At 44.6% G+C, this 12,761-nt stretch overlaps 1 protein-coding gene across 7 annotated transcripts in view; it reads right to left on the bottom strand.

Moving 5' to 3' along the window:
* b3galt1b (UDP-Gal:betaGlcNAc beta 1,3-galactosyltransferase, polypeptide 1b) overlaps window positions 1-12,761 on the bottom strand; it is a 99,972-nt gene that overhangs the window by 9,676 nt on the left and 77,535 nt on the right. Inside the window, exons 1-2 of one of the 7 annotated variants that reach the window (XM_080199208.1) lie at window positions 8,677-8,803; window positions 8,011-8,125 (exon numbers count right to left, since the gene is read on the bottom strand). The exons of the other annotated variants lie outside the window; for them this stretch is intronic. The gene's annotated coding sequence lies outside the window, so the exon portion shown is untranslated. Of the gene's footprint in view, window positions 1-8,010; window positions 8,126-8,676; window positions 8,804-12,761 lie in introns of those variants that run through there. 7 annotated transcript variants of the gene reach the window in all.

The raw sequence follows: 12,761 nt of genomic DNA, 5'->3' as shown, positions 1-12,761 counted from the left end.
AATACTTTGCCAGTGGGATGAACAGGTGAACAGAAATAATGAACAGGTCAACAGTTCATTGTTACTCATTTCACACAAGTGCACAAAGTCAAAATCAACCCCAAAATGTTCCAAATATCACTTTACTCACTGATCATACAGGGGCAAAGGAACTTGTTTTAAGTAAGCAAATAAACAGCTTTCATTGATACAGTGCCTTTCATAATCTCAGGACATCCCTAAGTGATTTCCAATCTACACAATGCTTTGGAGCTACAATCACTACTGGCTAGTGAGAGCAAATATAGAAGCCAAATGGGAAAACAGTAAGGAATCAGATAAAGCAATATGATAAATAAAGAAATATTCAAGTTTTGGTGCTTTTGCTCAAGGGTTAAATATTTGCCAGGATATGGGGAGAGAACTGCTCTGCTTTTCTTTGAATAGCCCAGGATATTTCACATTTACCTGAGCAGCCTTTGCTTCTTGTCCTAACTATAAAATGGCAGCACCTTTGAAAGTGCAGTATTCACCTCATTACAGCAAGGAAATAATAACCAAATGTCTGTAAGATGGCTTTTTTCCCTTTTTCATATGGGCCAGTATACCCCCTTGTTTTCTGTAATATGTCATGGTGGTGGAGGCTACCTCGCTAAATATATTTAAGTCACGGGTAGATAGGTTTTTGACAGACAAAGGAATTAAGGGTTACGGGGAGAAAGTGGGAAAGTGGAACTGATCCACTTCAGATCAGCCATGATCTTATTGAATGGCGGGGCAGGCTCGAAGGGCTAGATGGCCTACTCCTGCTCCTATTTCTTATGTTCTTACGTCATTGGACGTTATTTTATATTTACTCTTTGAAGATCCATTCATCTTTCCTGAATTCTTCCACTTTATTTGTCCAAAACCTAAAAGTTGTTAAATACTTTTAAACTGGTAAACTGGACAAATAGCTGGGAATAATATTGAGGTTTGGAAGCTTTATCCCATATTTTGTGAATTGTGTAATCCATACAGAAACGTCATTTATTCAGGCAAAAGCTTTTTCCGTTTTTCATCTATTTTTGAGCACCAAGTCAATTTTCAATATAGAGGTGATATATTGACTGCCAGGAAGTTCCTGCTGTAGCAGCTGTTACACCTGTGACAGTGTGAACTATGAGAACTTGCACAGTGATATTATATTTTTTAATAAGCTGTTAAATGTTGACATCATTGTGTCACCAACTCTTTAATTGCACTTCTCCATTTATAAACCTGGGAATGGAACAACCTACTGTTTACCAGAATAAGATGTTCTTTATGTGATGATTCATTTTCATTTCTGTCAATAAATCTATTTGGCAATGCATTATGAAACCTCTATAAGTAAATGGAGAACATTATATTGCTCAAACTAAATGGTCTAGGCCACGTCAGCCTAGCTTTTTTGTTTTAGTACATTTTCCTTGGGAATTTTCGCAGTTTCCAGCTATGTGAAAGGCATTAACTACTTGTTGGCATAAGGTTGGTCTTCCGGTATCTTTCCCTTGATAATTGGAGTGTTAACAATCTATTTGATCAAGCAGCCATCATGACAGATTTTCAGAGAAGGAGGCACATTACAAGGGGAAGCAACAGAAGACCAGCAGGGGTATGCCATGACTACATCCACTCACCCCAGTTGAGATGATGGTGATCCACGTTATGAGACTAGCAGCAATAAAATGCATAGTATCTACTGTAGCTGACAGAACTGAGGATAACGAGGAGCTACAGCCTTATTCCCCTTTTTCAATTCCCTTGCCATCCTCATCCTGAGCGCTGCCGTTAATTTAAAGCTGCAGTTGTGTGGCCAGAACCTCCTGCTTTAATCCCTAATGTCCCTCCCCTATCCTAAATCTCCCGTCTGCTTTTATGCTTTCTGATATTCAGAATCTGCTGCTTAGCAAGCCTCAACACAGCCAGGTGAAAGAGAGAGTTAAGCCCAGGTCACGAATGAGGAAACACTTCATTTGATCTCACAATTCAAGACACCAACTCAGATATTGGTACTGCTAGTAGCTTCGCAGTTAATTTAGGAGACATCAGGCAGCAATGGGCTGTAGCCAGGTTGGAGGCAAGGTTAGTTTCTGTGCCTGTTCCCCAGAGAGCTGGGGTAACCACTAGTTGTGTCTTGGGGAACTCAGATGAGGATTTCAATGGGCCAGCATACAGCAGAAGGTTGATGAGCCTGCACACTGAGCTTCTTTGTGTATTGGCAGGCACTGTGAAGGGTCACAGTGAAATGATGTGACAAAGGATTTCATCCATTCTTTGCACTGTAGAAGTAGTGGCCAATTTCATGATTGCACCAGTAGACCTGACCACGATGGAATGTATTGTTATAGCCTGACTCCCTGTTGCAGCACAACTAAAGCCACCCAACATTTCAGTGCTGTCACTGAAGCTCAGGCTGAAGTTATGAGATTTATTTTTAATGCCATTAAAGCCCGGCTTGCTCCCACGTAGGCTCAGACTGTTGTTAACTTTGCTGCAGTTCTCAGGACTCAAAAGGAGCATGCAGGTTCTCAGAGCAGTCTGCAGCTTCTCAGTCCTGCAATCTGCCTTCAAAAACATTGCTAGATTGTGAAGGTGCCATCACGGGAATTGGCAACAGCATTGTGGAGAACAAACCCACTTTCCTCTTTCAGGATGACCAGAGAACTGATGGAATCATGTCTACTGCCAGGATAGGGGCTTCCACCGAGCTGAAGGTCTTAACATGGTCAAATATGATCTGTAGATTTATTGACTGGAAGTCGTTGTGGTTCCTGTAGCACTCCTGTGTTGACATGGGAAGACCCACAGATCTACATGAATTCTTGCAATGCTGCCCTGCGCCATTAGGGATCCTGCCATTCTGACAAAACCATGGGTCCTTCCATCCTGCTTGTCCCAAGTCTTGTTTTGGGGTTTTTCAATCGTAATTGGTTATAAAGATAGAGTTGCATGCTCTGTTCACACATACCAGTTATCATTTGGAGGGCACTGTGCTGTAGGCAAATATATGCACAATGACTTTTGGGTGTCATTTGTTCACTGCTGACCCTAAAATTCAGGTCACAGCGTTTCTGTCAGTTTACTGATTTCTTTCAATTTAAAAATAATCTCCTATAAGTATTTTGTCTGAACTTGTGTAACACAGTGACACTTTGACCAGAATTATCACATGCAAAGAGTGGGGGAGGGGATGGGTATGGTCTGGGATTAACAAAAGATGGCAGCATGTTGGAAGCCAACATGACCCTTGGAGAGGCATTGGCAGAGTCTGCATCTACCATGAGTGCTTTGATGTTACTAGTTTTCGTTCTGATGTTCATGAAAGGAGTGATGTAGAGAATTAGATGCATAAGCAAGCAAGTGCACCCAACATGATTGTGCACACTTCAACCTTTAACAGACACATGGGAAGCCCCCATGGAGATGGTGGATTTGAATTCGTTAAGAGACCATTAAATACAAGTTTCATCCAGCAGTCTGGCTTTAACGGCTTATGCAGAGGTTTCTTAAGCTGAGAGAAATTCATTTGAGTCAATGAGGAGAGGGCATGACCCATGACCCCTCTAGGCCAGGCTACATTTCCATGTTAGCCAAGAGCTGGAGAGCTCATTGTTGCACACAAATGAGGTCCTGAACAGCCAAGGCAGGCTTTCTTTCATCCTCTTTATAGTGTGTAAGTTATTGGTGAGGGCAAATATGCACTTGGTTGCTTATGCATCTAATTCTCTATGCCATTCCTTTCATGAACATCTGAGCAAAGGCCAGTAACATCAAGGCACTCATGGTAGATGCAGACTCTGCCAATACCTCTCCAAGGGTCTGCAGTCCTTTTAGAAATGCTGGCACATATCCCACTGCAGCTCCAGAACTGTGCTTTTAGTGGATTAATCACCCCCACTCAACTCAATATCCACATCCAGCTGAGCAGTTTGGTGTCCAAATGCACTGCTCTCCAAAGCTTTCTCTGTCTCCAGCAGCTGCTCACATGATGTGGGATTAACCTTGTGACAACCCAGTTAACTCCAATTGAGAACACACTGAGGTGTGTGCATCTCTGCTGGTGGCAAGTGTGCAAGTAATGTGTTCCTCAGACTGTGTCACAAACACCAAGGTTCTTCAGCCTCCTCCTATATCATACTTGGTCGACTAGTGGGAAATGAAGGACATAAACTGGAACTGATGTGAGAAAAGGATTGAAAGTCAATACTGTGCAGATGCTCACATTCCAGTTCGTGGTGACTGCAAATCTTTATGAATGATTGCTTTGTGCCAAGTAACAGCACGATATCTAATTCCATCGCCAAGTGTCTGAGGGATCCCCATTTCTCCACTGCCAATAGTCAGGCACTCTGCAAGTCTGCTGCCTTCCATGGCCGCCTCTTCTGCAGTAGTCAGGACGGTTATTACTGGAGGGTCGACCCCAATTCTATGTTTGTGTGCGGTGTGTGGGTGTGTGCTTGTACGGGGTGGGATTATTCCATCCTTTTGTTGCTATCTCCTCAGCGAGGGACCAACAATGAGCCATTCTGACCTCTACCAGGGTCATTTCTAGCTGTGGTCTAGTTAAACAGGCACAACAAAGCTCACTCCACTAACCGGGTTCCTGATACACTGCTGTCCCACCTACACTACAAGTGGGTCAAGCACATTAAAATTCCACCCATTGTCTCTTGAGACTTATATTTGAAATCTGCAATCATTAGTAAAAGACACAGCTGGGTTTACTACAACCCAGACAGACAGAACAATATTCAACCTTCCATTATAATGAGTGGAATGTTTGCAAGCTGCAGAATAACACTACCTGTAATAACAAACCATCAGTATTCTATGAAATACTGACAAGCTCTCAGGTTGCTATAGAAACTGGCACTAGTCTTCTCATTTGTGCAGTAGAGCTGACATGATCAGAGCCAATTATGTCTCATCGAATGATACAGTACAGAGCAGCCTCACTTCCCTGCTCTTTTCCCACAACCAAACATTTTTTCCCATTCAAGATTTTACACAATTCCCTTTTAAAAGTTAGTTTTGACTCTGTTTTTGCTGCCTTTTCAAGCAGTGCATTCCAGGTACAGCAATTCACTGAACAGACTACATTTTCTGATTCACTTCACAATGGCAGAAACAACCTATACAGCTGATAGCATGTTACATTTTATTCTTGTATAATCCCAATGTGTTTCATGGAGCAATGTAAAACAAAATATGGCCCATGCCACCTCAGGAAATACTAAACCAAATGACCAAAAGCTTGGTCAAAGAGGTAAATTTTAAAATGTGTCTTAAAAGAGGAAAACAAGGTGGAGGAGTGTCGGGAGGGAATTCCAGAGCTTCGCATATAAGCAAATTAAGGCACAGTCACCGATGGTGGAGCAATTAAAACCTGAGATCTTTAAAGTTGGAATTAGATGGGCATAGATATATTTGAGGATTGTAGGATTGAAGGTGATTACAGGGATAAGGATGAGGCCATAGAGGATAAACAAGGATAAGAATTTTAAAATCAAGACTGAGAACAAATGTATGTCAGGATTGACATACTGGGATCAGTGTCCTGGTACATCGTATAATTAAGGCTGTTTAAGGGCTTTAAACTAAAAAAATCTGGAGAGAAGTGGTCAGGTGAAGGGAGATTTAGAAACTGAAAGAGAAAAGCCGAGGCAATATAGCTGTGTCGTGATTGTCACAGAATCACAGAAACCCTACAATACAGAAAGAGGCCATCCGGCCCATCAAGCCCGCACCGACCACAATCCCACCCAGGCCCTACCCCCATATCCCCACACATTTTACCCATTAATCCCTCTAACCTACACATCTCAGGACACTACGGGGCAATTTTAGCATGGCCAATCAACCTAACCCGCACATCTTTGGACTGTGGGAGGAAACTGGAGGACCCAGAGGAAACCCACACAGACAGGAGGGCAATGTGCAAACTCCACACAGACGTTTATAGACAATTAGATCCATCTCAGCCTCCAGAATCATAGATACCAGCATTCAGCCAATTCAATTCACTCCATGCGATATCAAGAAAAGCTATGAGTCCTGACAACCTGACAACATTCTGGCAATAGTACTGAAGTCTTCTGTTCCAGAACTAGCTGTGCCCTTAGCCAACCTGTTCCAGTACAGCTACAACACTGACATCTACCCAGCAATGTGGAAAACTGCCTTGATATTTCCTTTCTAAAAACAGGACAACGCCAAGTCCATTAATGCCCCATCTGTCCCTTCTCAATCACTAGCAAAGTAATGGAAGAGGTTGTTCACAGTGCTATCAAGCAGCACTTACTCAGCAGTAATCTGCTCACTGACACTCAGTTTGAGTTCTGCTTGGGCCACTCAGCTCCTGATTTCATTACAGACTTAATCCTAACAAGAACAAGAACTGAACTCAAGAGATGAGGGGAGAGTGACTGCTCCTGACATTAAGCCAGCATAAGACTGAGTATGGCATCAAAGAGCAAAACTGGAGCCACTGGGAATTGGGGGATGGAATCTCCACTGGTTGGAGTCACACCTAACACAAAGGAAGATGGTTTGGTTGTTGGAGGTCAATCATCTCATTGGCAGGACATTGCTACATTCCCCAACCATCTTCAGATGCTTCATCAATAAGCATCCCACTGCTGTAAGGGTGTTTGCTGATGATTGCACAATGTTCAACAACCTTTATGACTCCTCAGATACTGAAGCATATGCAGCAAGATCTGGATGACAGAAAGGCTTGGGCAGACAAGTCCAAGTAACATCTGTGTGATACGTGTGCCAGGTAATGAACATCACTGACAAAAGAAAATCCGACCATCTCCTCTTAAATTCAATGGCATTACTATCACTGAATTCACCACTGTCAACATCCTGGAGATTACCATTGACCAAGAACCAAACTTGTTTAACCACGTAAGTGCTTTAGTTACAAGAGCAGGCCAGCCATTACCTTATTGAATGGTGAAACAGGTTTGAGGGGCCGAACAGCCTGCTCCTAGTTCTTGTATTCTTATTTTGAATGTGAGTCACTGGGGAGGGGGGTTGGGGGGGCAGGTTCTCCCAAAAGTGCTGAATTGGCAGGAAAACTGTTCTAAATCCACATGTTCTAAATCCCGACTGTTCTGACAGTTCAGTTGAAATTCACCTGAATCTCCACATTCTGTGCACTGAAGGGGTCCCAGTTGTGAATATCATTAAAAACCTAGGAGGGTGGGGGCCTATATGCACTGGAGTTTGACAGTTCTGGAGATCTGTGCATGCGCAGTGGTCCCAAACCGTCAACCTCCCTTTTGCTGGCCAGCTCAATCGCTGGCCAGCCCGGGACCCCCACAGTGCTGCCCCTCCGGTGCTGCCCCCCCCCACCATGGCCCAATTGTGGCCCCCACAACAATTCCCGAGCCAGCTCTGACCCTCCCCCGTCCCGATGCCCAGGCCCCACCCCACCCCCCGGCAGTGGCGATCCCTAGCCCCCCAGCAGACCCCCCTTGCTGACCCCACCCCAGGGCCAGAGACCCCCCCCAGAGGCAGCCCCACCTCCACCCGGTAGACTACCCGACCCCAGCCCGCCCCAATTGCTGCCTTCCCTCCATCCCTGACCGATCCCAATGCAGAATAGCAGCGGAAACCCCCACCGCCACCAATTGTACCTCAGCCCCACCCACAATTGGCCCTGCCCCCTTGACACTGCCAGATGCCCACTGGACAGTGCCAAAATACGCCTGGGCATGAGCACTTTGTCCCTTGGGCAGTGCCATGGGGCACAGGCTGGAACTGCCAGGATGCCCATGCACAGAGGGCACCACCCCTCTGCCACCCGCCCCCCTCAGCAGCCCCGATTGCCCCCCCCCTTCATTCCAGCGGGGTCTCCCATTAGTTCTCCGAATATGGGAAGCTAGACTGAACCCCACTGGAATGAAGTACTCCTGGCAGGATGGGAGATTCAATGGTCCCAATAATTAAGAAATATACATCATTAAAATACATGCAGAAAAGATTTAAATGACTTACCTGCTTTCCCGCCGGTTTCTAGCGTGGTCAGGCCGGCTCTGGGAGATGGGCATGCATTCCCAGCGCATGTACAAATCCCTGTCCAATGCAACAGACGCGGGTCTCCCACCGTGACCTGACAGAAAAGTTGCGAGTTGCAATGGGAGAATCGCAGACACTATTTCTGTACATCACGCACCCCTTCCCCCTTAACAAATAAACATTTCTATCTATGCAACTCATCAAAAATGCGAGATAGAGCATTAGGCAAATGTACATCTTAATTTAAAATGATACTGGTGAGAGAGCAGGCATTGGGTTAATCTTCTCTCACCCACCTCACTGGTGTATTAAAAACAAGGTCCATGGATCAGGAGGTGCAAAGAACAGAATACATGGCACCTGTGACCCTGAATTGCATGCACACTGTGACAACAAAGGAAAATAATTAGAAAGTCACCTTATGTTCCTTTACTTTTACTGTAGAAAACAGACTGTTCCATTGACCAGATCAGGACTCATAATATGATCCTAGTATAGATGTATTCATTGGGAAGACCATGCACATCTAACACGTGGTGCTGATCTTATTCTATAATGTCAGGTGAATTCATTTAAATCAATCATTAGCATTTCCATATAAAATCACAAGTGTTGGCAGAAATACCCAGCATGTGGGTCACTTACCAGAGTATTGGTATCGCCAAGAATACGTTAAATGACAGCGGTGAGATACAGAGGAAGACCAGCATTATTACAAGATTTTTCCTTCAGCTAGTTTTGCATGAGAGAATAGAAGAACTTTTGAAACAGCAGAAATTATTGCTACGGATCAGGTAATGATGAAAGAAAAAAATCAACACTCTCTTCTTACCTGTAACCTGCGCTAGGTAGAAGCATAAGCAAAAATTGGCTAGGCTACTCGAGGTTGCCAATCCAAGTATAATTACACTTTTAACAACTTAACATTGCATTCTTACAAATCACTGATGGCACTCCAGTGTAGCTTTCTGGAGGAACAAAAGACATCCCATTGGCAACTGTACATCTATTCTCCAAATGCATCCACATTCATGTTTTACCAGGGCACTCTTCACTGTGGCCAGGAATACCATATGCAACAGACAAGGCTGGATATTACTCCCAAGAATTATCTGTGTGCTTCATGTTCACACACTATACAGGGTGACAGCTACTCTTGGGCACTTGGATCACAAATATATTTTTGTTATTCCTACCTTCAGCATGAGTTCCTTTCTCACTTGCTTTGGGAAACAGCTATACATTACCAAATGCAGACAAGAGGTGGGTCGTGGATATATAATTAACTCAGCAGACTTTTTTTATTTCTGGATGCATCATTTTAAATGTATTGAAAACAAAAAAGAATAACACTTTCTTGTGCTGACACCAATTTTGAACCTACTGAGTGCAAGAAATTTTCTGTAAGCATTTTTTAGACAATAAGAACATTTAAGGTTGCAAAGAACAATCAGTACTCTAATAGCTAAGTATTTCCATTGGTGTCAAATAAAACTAGCTGAGAGTAACTACACCACACCACGAATCATCTGGACAAAATGTCCCACTAATCTTCCTAAATAGAAAATAAGACTGGAGTCATTTCCAAGAATTACTCCAATTAAGGGGCTCAAATGATGCTATACTCAAGTGACAATAAATTCTAGATTGCAACCTTGAAATTGACCTGTTATTTTTAAACAATAACAATTCCATGTTGAGTTTTATTTGAGTTAGAAACATAGAAACATAGAACATTACAGCACAGTACAGGCCCTTTGGCCCTCAATGTTGTGCCGAGCTAAGTCCAATCCTAAGATCAAGCTATCCCCTCCCTATAATTCTGGAGTGCTCCATGTGCCTATCCAATTACCACTTGAAAGTTCCTAAAGTGTCCGACTCCACTATCTCAGCAGGCAGTCTATTCCACACCCCAGCCACTCTCTGAGTGAAGAATCTACCTCAGACATCCCTCCTATATCTCCCACCATGAACCTTATAATTATGCCCCCTAGTAACAGCTACATCCACCCGAGGAAATAGTCTCTGCACGTCCACTCTATCAATCCCTCTCATCATCTTATAAACCTCTTTTAAGTCACCTCTCATCCTCCTCCACTCCAAAGAGAAAAGCCCCAGCTCCCTCATCCTTTCCTCATAAGACTTACCCTCCAAACCAGGCAGCATCCTGGTAAATCTCCTCTGCACTCTCTCCAATACTTCCACATCCTGATAGTGAGGTGACCAGAACTGAACGTCCGGTATAGTTGCAGCATAACCCCTCGGCTCTTAAACTCAAACGCCTTGTTAATAAATGCTAACACACTATAAGCCTTCTTCATGGCTCTATCCACTTGAGTGGCAACCTTCAGAGATCTGCGGATAGGAACCCCAAGATCTCTCTGTTCCTCCACATTCCTCAGAACCCTGCCATTGACCCTGTAATCCGCATTCAAGTTTGTCCTGCCAAAATGAATCACCTCACACTTATCAGGGTTAAACTCCATCTGCCACTTTTCAGCCCAGCTCTGCGTTCTGGCTGTTTCTGTGCTAACCATCATTCTTGGTGCATTATGTCTCTGTCGATGTGTTACAGTTCTTGGATGTGATATCCCCATCAGAGAATTAATTAATGGGCCTGAATTTACCATTTTCATTCTAAGTGCTGAATCTGGAAGCAATTCAGATCTGAGTTGGAAATCTGCTTTCAGGCGCCATGCACACTCTGAATTGCGCTGTGGGCGGGGCTTAGCCCACCCGAAATGATCGGAGCTCTGAACTGTACAAGTGCACTTAGGAAAAACATTTGAAAATCACGCCGCTGTGTCATTGTTCCTGGGCTGCAAGAAGTGGATAAAGCAGCCCGGGAATGATGGTCCCCATAGACGTTGCTCCATCCCTACAACATAACTGTCTCTCTTATCCACCCACCCACCCCCCCCAATACCCAGACCGATTGCGATCCCCCGCCCCTGTCCCCCACAATGATCACCCGCAGAGTGGCAGCGGACCCCCCCTGCCCTCCCCACCAGTGAGCAATCAGGCTTCCCACCCCCCACACCAGGGATCCACCTGGCCTGCCCGCCCCCCTACCCCCAACCAGTGAGCAATCAGGCCTTCCCTTCAAACACCCACACCAGGGATACATCTTACCTGCCTCCTTCCTGCCTCCCCCCCACTCCCCAGACAACAATCTGGCCTCCCTCATCCATGCCACACCCCCCCCCCCCCGACCTCCCTCCCCCCACCGCACACACATCTGACCCTCCTCCTCTCTCCCCACCCCACCAGGCAACGATAGGGCCTCCCTCCTCCCTCACCAGAGAATGATCTGACCCACCTCTCCCCCTCCACCACCACCAATCTAAGTCAGAGAGCTGTTGGAAGCTCTGAAATTATCTCTTCAGTAGCTGGAGCACCCAAAATAAACTTTTTGGTGATCATGTCTGTTTTGTGCCCAATCTGGACAAGCAAATATGATGGTGAAGGGGGAAATGCTAATAAAGTTGGGCAGGCAGTTCATTAATTCAATTTAAATGCATGTAAATGCATTTAAATTGCCGTTGCACCCATTTCGGGTGCAAATCGGATCACAGCCATTCCCGGGCCTCGGTAAAGTGGCTATTTGCATGGACGCAGGTGCGGATCACATTAATGGCCTCACGCCCAACTTTATCATGTTTTTGTGCCCATTTGCAATGGTAAAATCAGGCCCAATGTCTCATCATAGAAAATGCTACAAGTCTCTGAAGACAGAAGACACAAGGAGAGATTTAAAGTCTAGGAAATTGTGTAATTCTCGGTGTCCTTTACAAACCACCAATAAGATAAACAGGGAAAGTTGTAGCCAATTCATAAAAATATGTTGAGATAATACTGGGTGATTTTAAATCTAGTTGTGAAAAAGATTATGGAAACAAATTTATTTGGCATCTTTTTAAAAAAAGTGATTGAAGAATGCTGGTGCACTGAGATGCGGAGCTATTTAAACAACTGTCAATTGAAAGGCTAAAAAAAAATTGCTCCTGAATAAAAAGCTCAAAGTGCACAAGTCATTGGGCTCTGCGCGTCACTGTTTGAAAGACAAGAGAGGAGACGGTAAACACTAAGACCCCAGTCTTTCATTCAGCTTAGGACATAGAAGTTGGTAGGAGCTTAATGAAGGCAACATCTCTGTTCACAAAGAGAAACAGCAGCCAAAGGTGGGATCCTCTCACATCATCTCATGTTACCGTGTCTTCCCATGGCTAGCATTATCTCTTCTTCCAGTTCAGGTTTCAGGATGTCAGATAAGTTCCTTCAGTGATACCGGACCGGCATGGTGGTACAATGGTTAGCACTGCTGCCTCATAGCGCCAATGACCTGGGTTCAATTCCGGCCTTGGGTCACTGACTGTGTGCAGTTTGCACATTCTCTCTGTGTCTGCATGGGTTTCCTCCGGGTGTTCTGGTTTCCTCCCACAGTCCAAAGATGTGCAGGTTAGATTGATTGGTGATGATAATTTGACCATAATGTCAGGGGGATTAGCAAGGTAAATATGTGGGGTTGCAGGAGTAGGGCCTGGGTGGGATTGTGGTCAGTGCAGATTTGATGGGCCGAATAGCCTCCTTCTGCACTGTGGGGATTCTATAATTCTATGAATAATGCCTTCTCCCCTAATAGCCAGTCTCAGGCTAGGTGTAAAGCACCAATATGCTTGATTAATGCAGGATGACTGTACCATGGCTGCTAACAGGATATTGCGCAAACA

The sequence above is a fragment of the Carcharhinus amblyrhynchos genome, chromosome 11 (genome assembly GCF_965287045.1).
Source record: "Carcharhinus amblyrhynchos chromosome 11, sCarAmb.v2.hapA, whole genome shotgun sequence".
Lineage (NCBI taxonomy): Eukaryota > Metazoa > Chordata > Chondrichthyes > Carcharhiniformes > Carcharhinidae > Carcharhinus > Carcharhinus amblyrhynchos.
This window is presented reverse-complemented; position numbering and strand designations above follow the sequence as displayed.